General features: G+C 43.9%; 1 pseudogene; it reads right to left on the reverse strand.

Moving 5' to 3' along the window:
• Nucleotides 1-6,773: 6,773 nt before the first annotated feature.
• On the reverse strand, nucleotides 6,774-7,068 carry LOC114640254 (annotated as a pseudogene).
• Between the last annotated feature and the right edge of the window lie 900 nt (nucleotides 7,069-7,968).

Raw genomic sequence — 7,968 nt, forward strand, 5'->3', positions numbered from 1 at the left:
GAGAGAGAGAGAGAGAGAGAGAGAGAGAGAGAGAGAGAGAGAGAGAGCGCGCATGCCTAATACTGGAGGAGATCTGAAGGTACCAGAGCTTTTGGAACTGGAGTTACAGACTGTTGTAAGCCACCTTGTGGGTGCTGGGAACAAAATCCAAGTCATTAGCAAGAGCAGCCAGTACTCTTAGCCTCTGCACCATCTCCCCAGCTCTGTAGTGTCTTTTGTCTTGTTGTTAGGGATAGGACTGTATGTAGCTCAGGCTGCACTCAGACTTTCTGTATAGCCAAACATGACCTTGAACTTCTGATCTCCCAGCTTCCATCTCCCTAGTGATGGGTTACAGACCCGCCTACTATACCTTGCTTATTTGGTATTGAGAGTTGAATCTGGGGCCTCATGTATGTAAGGCAAGTATTTTTCCCACTAATAGAATGACATCATCAGCTTCCCCTTGACCCCTTAAAAAAAAAAAGGGCCTCATTATGTAGCTCTGGCTGGCCTTCTCCACCTCCTGAGTGCTGGGATTAAAGATGTTCAATGGCGTGCCTTGGAGGGACTACATATAAAAGTATCTTTTATTCATCTGATGTAATTGTTGTCTCAAAGGGTAGCTGCTGAATGAGCTCACCCTTTCTAGTTTTTTTCTGAACTGTGGCTGGCTGTTTCAACTCAGTTGTTCTAGCTTAAACTCCTCTCCAAGATGACTGATTCAATCTGGTTTCTCTCAGCTTCTCACTGAATTGCTCTGATTGGCCTCAAACTAATTCTGGCGATTTGTTCTAATCTTCTGGCCTCTTATTTTCTGGCTTCAGTTGCCTCAGGCAACCTGGCACAGAACTGCATGAATTCACAGGTAAATTCAACTCCACTGCACTGCACTGCACTCACTGTACTGACTCCCAACTGTCAGTTGAACAGCTCTCATTCTCCCTGCATGTCTCTTAAATAGCTTTTCTCCTAAGAACTGGGCATATCCTATCTCTGACTCATTCTGTCAGATCTTTCTGTGATTCATAACTTTGTCTGCCCTTCAATTAGACATCACTGTTTGGGATTAAAGGTATGTGTACTAAAGGATTCCAACCATAGGGATTAAAGGTGTGTGTTGTGTCTGCCTTCCAGCTGGATCATATCTTTGGATGTGATTCCTTGCCAAAGCATCCATGTTGCTGGATTAAAAATTTTCTACAATAGGGGCTGAGTTTAGAGCCTTAGTCATTCATGCTAGGGAAGTCCTCATCTACTACACTATATATCCCCAGGCCTAGGCAAGAATTTCAGAGGGACATGAGATACAAAGATAAGATTCTGTTGTCCATTCATCCAGGATTGGAAGTTACAGATGGCGATGATGCAGTGTGTGAGGACCACATTAGTATTTTTGCTCTGAAAGCATACAAAGAAGATTAATTGTCTTTGGGGACAAGCTATGGTTTGAAAGTATTTAGATTCCCTACCTCCCAGTTCATATATTGGATATTCACCCTCATGAATGGGACTAGTGGCTGATTAAGGCGATTGCCCCAGTCACCAAGTGAAGACACAGGGTTGTGCCTGTTTTGCAAAACCTCAAAAGACCACAAAGAAGCTGATTCTGATGCAATCACACTAGGGTCTTTATTCAAGCTCGAGTTTGGGCTACACCATCGTCACTGATGAAGCAGGGCAGGAGGGTCAAGCCCCGAGGCCAGTTTCAAGCAAGCATTTATAGAGGAAAGCAAACAAGAAAGGGGGTTTCCAGCTTGGCACACATCTGATTGGGGGGCTACTATGAAATTTGTTGCTCTTTAAAATGATTGATTTGTGCTGAGAGCCAAACCATAATCTTTCATAAGTAAGTATCTTTAGGTACAACTCTAACTTCTGCTTTCCCCCTGATTGGTGGTTGTTAGGGAGTAACCTGGAGACTTGTGCTAGGTGCAGGCTTGTTAGGGAGTATCCTAGAGACTAGTATGCTAGGTGCAGGCTTGTTGTTTAACTCAGGTTCAACCTTAGGCCAGGTTCTCCAGGATGGAGCCTGAACCCAAGATGGAGTTGGTTTGGTCTCTCAACAACAAAAAGGAGCCATCTGTGAACCAGAGAGCATCTCTCACTATAAAATGAATTTGGGGGCTGGAGAGATGGCTCAGCAGTTAAGAGCACTGACTGCTATTCTAGAGGATGTGCGTTCAATTCTAACAACCCACATGGCAGCTCATAATTGTATGTAACTCCAAGATCTGATACCCTCACACAGACATACATGCAGGCAAAACACCAACACACATAAATAAAGATAAATAAATTGTAAAAAAAATGAATTTGATGGTATTTTTGGTCTTGGGCTTCCTAGTCTCTAGAACTGTGGTAAGCAAATTTACACAATTTATAAGCCACCTATTTTAGTGTGTGTTTGATGTAGCAGTCAAATGGATTGAGACATAGGCTATGTAAAGAAATGATTTTTCTGAAGAATACAAAGCTTGTGTTGGTCCTCAAAATACAAGTGGGAATTAGACAGGTAGATGGGGAAGATAAGGCGAGAAGGATGTATTGGCAGAAGGAAGAGCACTGAAAAAAGTGCTAAACGGGTAACTGAAGGGGTTCAGAGCCTTGATGGCATTTGAGTGATTGCTTATCTATTGGTTGAATTTCGTCTTTATCATGAACATGACAGGAGTCAAGGAAGAGTTGCATGGTTTGAAGGTCTCTCTGGGGACAATGTGCACATGATGGTCTAGGTGTCATGAAGACAAAGGAGGGTAGAACAAATGAGCAGGTGGGAAATAGGCTCACACGCTAGGGCACCAGCAGGGCATATGCTGAGGCAGGAAGGACCATGAGACAATCTCCTTTGGGTAGCAGCATTGCTATAGAACATACAACAGCTATTTTCATTTGAAACATGGATATAAAAACATATGCTTAGAGAGATAGAGGGAGAGAGAGAGAGAGAGAGAGAGAGAGAGAGAGAGAGAGAGAGAGAGCGCAGTTCTAGCTCTGTATATTCCAACAAGGCCAACACATTCTGCAGTTCAGTAAGATAAAATAAATATGATTACACATTTGCATATGTAACATCTCCAGCCTCATCCAGATAGAGAATTGGACAAATACACACCCTCATTTCCGACGGGCAGACGGCAGGCAGTATTTTCCTGCTATGTTGGGCAGGACGACCATCTACATGCTCCCTTGGCTGCTGTATTCTGTGCCAGCAAGCCTAGGATCCAGCTGCCATCAGAGTACACTGTGGACTCCTAGAATTAGTCAAGCTCAGACCCAGTTAAGGAGATTGGAGCTAGAACTATTTTCTGTGTAAAGCACATTTCCCCTCCTTCCTTCCTCCAGTGGCTCAGTTTTGGGTGGAAGAAAAAAAAAGATAGTGGAGGACTTAGTCCTCTGGTTTTCATTCAGTCCAGGACTTCAGCTCTTGGAATGGTGTCACCCAGTTTTAGCCCCCTCCCCTTAACCTAATGAGGGTAATTCTCACAGGCATGCCTCGGAGCTTGGCTCCCTCGGTGATTCTAGATCCTATCTTGTTGACAGTCTTAACCATTATAATGGGAAACCTCACCACTTTGACCCAGAGTTTTCTCATTTCCAACACAAGGCTATCAAACCTTCACACAGGTGAAGAGGCAACTGAGGGGTCTGAGAGAAGGCATTCAGAGGGTGGCAACTTTGAATATTTAAGCAGCAAATTGAAGAAGGAATAATCAGATTTGGGGCCCAAGCTTTGTTTGTACCTTGTGTAAGCCATCTACTTAGCCTGGGAAGCTGTGGAACCTTCGAGAACATTGCCTCAGGCATCTCCTAGTACCCTGACCTTTGGCCGTGAAGAATGATGACTAACTGTGGAACGCGGGCTGGCTTCTCTCCACTAAGGCTTGTCTAACATGTTGTTCTGAGCTGGCCTATCTGGTCTGTGAGCTTCCCATCTAGGAAGTGAACTGGAAAATCCTGGGATAGTCAAGATGGGAGTGGGCTTCTCTCGTTTATGTCGAGCTGAGATGTGATGTTAGGTATGAAGTTCTCACTGCCCCTTGGTCTGCAGAGGCAAATGCAATCACTCTTGGCAGTCACTCAGGAGTCTGGTAGAGATCCAGGCTTGTTTCTAAACCACTGCTCACTCAGCACTCTCCGTAGAGCTGACCTTCAACCCTCTGGTTTAGCCTTTGGGAATTTTTTCCCCCTTTCGTTTTCTTTTTTTCTTTTCTGATAACAGAAATCACAATGTCATGCAGTCTGCCAAGAGAAAGACTTCTAGAGCCAGCTTGCTTGGGTTTAGGCTCTGTCACCCTGAGACAGTTACTCATCCTCTGTGGCTCCAACTCTTCAGGCGGAGCCCGAGGACTAATGAGTTGGATCGGTGTTTTCGTTGAGTCAGGATGTGTACCGCACATGGACCTGGGTAATAATAAGAGCTCTGTTTGTTCTGTGAGCTGTTCAATAACCACATGCTTCACCACAGTCCGATGAGTAAGCCCTATTTTTATCCCCATTTTATAGATGAGGAAAATGAAGCTTAGACAGGTTACATAGCCGGTAGGTAATAGAGACCAGAATGAAACCTAGATTTTTGTTTTCCTCCACTTAACAAGAATCATGTTCTTAACCCCTGCTTACAGGGTCTCCTGTAGTAGGTGGTTTTAAGATTTGTTAATAACTTTATTTTGAACACAAGCCTCTTCAGCTTGGTGTGTGTGTGTGTGTGCACCAATTCTGTGGGTGCCAACTGGCTTCCAAAGAAGTCCCCCTTTCTCCAAGCACAGGCAAGTGAAAACTCAGGAGGGAAATGAGGCGCTGGGGTCAGAGTTATTTCCAGAAAGTGCCAGTGGCATTGCAAGAACAAACCAGATCCCCCTACACCCAGGCTTGGGTATGCTGGTGCTGGGCTGAGCTCCAGCTGGCCTCTCGCCTTTGTGCTTTACTCCAGGTTGAGACTCATCCAGCTTCACTTGCAACTTTTTTGAACTTTTGCTCTAATTAATTCTAAGAGTGGACTTGCAGTTGATAGCATGTGTTTGTTTCCTTTTCTATTTTTTGTCTCCCCTCCACCTCCCAGACAATGTTTCTTAGTGTAGCCTTGGCTGTCTTAGAACTCCATCTGTAGACCAAGCTGACCTTGAGCTCAAAGATCTGCCTACTTCTGCCTCCTAAGTGCTGGGATTAAAGGCTTGTGCCACCACGACACCACCGCCTGACCAGGAAGTGACATTTTTTTAAAGCAGTCAGATAGACACATGAGGTTCCAGGGACAGTAATAAGCCCATACTTCCTTCACCAGTTATCCTTAAACCTTCACATCTGATTGCACCAGGATCATTTGCAAACCCGAGACGTCTCTGCTTTTTCCACACTATGAACTAAATTCCTATTTCCATCTCCGCAGGTTTTCCACTGATAGGCTCTCCTGTTTTGGGACTCCAAGCAGGCACCACATTGCATTTAGTCAATATGTCTCCTTAGGTTCTGTTCTAATCAGGTCACTGTTGCTGTGACAAAACATCAGGACCCAAGCAACTTGTGAAGGAAATGGTTTATTTGATTTATGCCTCCATATTACTGTTCATGATGGAAGGAAGTCAGGACAGAAACCTGGAGGCAGGAGTTATCACGGAGGCCATAGAGGAATGCTTCTTACTGGCTTGCTCCCCATGGCTTGCTCAGCTGGCTTTATTATTGAATCCAAGACTATCTGCCTAACGTTAGCCCCACCCACAATGGAGGTGGGTGTTCCCCATTCATCACTAGTTAAGAATGTCCTACCTTACCTACAGCCCAATCTTTTGGAGACATTTTCTGAACTGAGATTCCCTCCTCTCTGATGACTCTAGTTTGAGTCAAGTTGCTGTAAGAAGGCAGCACAGTCTGTTTGGTATGTTTCATTTGCTCTGCCTTTCTTTATTTTTCATGACCTCAATTCTTTTTTGATCCAGAGTCTCACTGTGTAACTTAGTTTGGCTTTGAGCTTGTGATTTTCCTATCTAAGCTTCCTCAGAGCTGGGAATCCAGGGGATGTCACTGCACCCAAGTTTGAAAGGCCTTCATTGAAGAGAGCTGTTTAGGAGCTTGTATGCTGTCGGCCTAATTGGTTAAGTCTAGTGATTTCCTCATGATTGGTTACAGAAACATGCATACCATAGGGTGACATATTCTCACTATGCCATATCAGGGAGAACATAACAACAGACCTGTCACTGGTGAGGCTGACCTGGGTCACTTGGCTAATGTGTTTGCTGGGTTTCTTCACTGTAAGGTTGTTCCCCTCTGCCCCTTGCTTTTATTATGTTTTATTGTGAGTCATTAGGCCTGCGTATACTGAATGAAAGAGGAATTAAATTTTACTTCCTGGAGGAGGAAGTACATTCATACATTGTTTGAAAGTCCTCTGTTATCTATTCTCTTGTTAACTAGATTCTTTCTTTTAAAGTACTTTTTTAAAAAAAATACATGGCCTTTATTTCTTCCAGATCAAAGATTTTGGGTATAATCATATAAAGATGAATAATCAAGTTTTGCAACCTAAAAATATTTACTTCTTAAAACTATATTACTGCTTTAGTAAACTATACAAAAACGATAAGGAGACAAACATGTACATTTATAGAACTGCACATCAGTCAGGCCAGATCCTGCAGAGGGAATTCCCAGCATGACCTCATTCATCTGTGAGGACACAGAGCAATCCTTGTTTGGACATACACCATCTTCTCCTGCGTGAGCCGCTCTTCACCTCCTGATGACTTCCTTCCATGCGTGTGTATGTCTAGTTGTCTGCTTCTCAGAGCAGACGTTTACCTTCCTCATCCACCAGCCATCGGAGGAGGGCTGGGGCCACGAGGTGACTGATCCGACCCATTCTTCGTGGAGGTTTCCTGGTGGCCCTCTTCCAGCGTTGTATCTGGAATCAGAGGGGCTCCCGTAGCCTCGTCTTTTCTTCACATCTTGCTGAAGCAGAGTTTTGAAAAAAAAACAAAAAAACAAAACCATGAATTCTGCTATTCCCCAGAAGAAATCTGTTATGAAAGATAATCTCCATGGGGACTGATTCCGGCTGTCCAACACTTGACCATTCGAGATGTAAACCATCTTCCGATTCTTCTGATTACCCGCTTCCTAGCGACAGAGAAGACTCGACGCCCAGTTGTTGCTGTACCTAGCCTCCCGCCCCGCCCTTTACGTCACAGGCCACTAATAGCTAAAGTACATTTTAAACTTAATTTTTATTCTATGTGTATGGGTGTTTTTCCTACCTATATGTCTGGGCACCACGTGTGTATATCTTGTGCCCACAGAGGCCAGAAGAGGATGTTAGATCCCCTTGAGTTATAGGCAGTCATGCGCCACCACCTAGGTGCTGGTAATTGAACCTAGGTCTTCTATAATAGCAGCCAATGCTCTTGATTACAGAATCTTCTCTCTAGCTCCCTAGATTATTTCTTTATATTAATTTGGAGTAATAGTGTCTTATTATCAACCAGTGCTTTCACCTCCAAATGTACACACGGGATCTAGTCATTCAGAATCCTGTGTGTGCCAGGGACTCACATAATTCCTTCATGCAGTTTTGGAAGCAGAAAAGATCCAAGTCTTACTAGGTTCCTTCCTTGTTGAACCATAAGAATCAATAATGCCTTTGAGTACATCAACAAAGGAATGACACACAGGTGAGCGACTGTCCTTCAGCGTTGTCTGAGGTTAAGGACATTTAACTCTCACCACTAGTATTTGGTGAATAGATACTCTTTCTTCTGAAATTATTGGGGGAATACTAAAAATCTTCCATATTATGAATAAGGTACCAGAGGGGAATTGGATTCAGCAGCCTTTTAAAAGTGACAGAATTAGTCCCTTATAATACATCTCTAAGAACTCAGGAGTCTTCACAGTGCTGGGAGGAGAGCAAGGTCTCTTTAAATCATGAGCTCATAAATGCCTAAAGAAAGGCCTGACACTTTTGGAGACCTGGTTTCACCTTGACAGGCAGGG

Source organism: Grammomys surdaster, unplaced genomic scaffold (genome assembly GCF_004785775.1).
Source record: "Grammomys surdaster isolate TR1022 unplaced genomic scaffold, NIH_TR_1.0 125793, whole genome shotgun sequence".
Classification (NCBI taxonomy): domain Eukaryota; kingdom Metazoa; phylum Chordata; class Mammalia; order Rodentia; family Muridae; genus Grammomys; species Grammomys surdaster.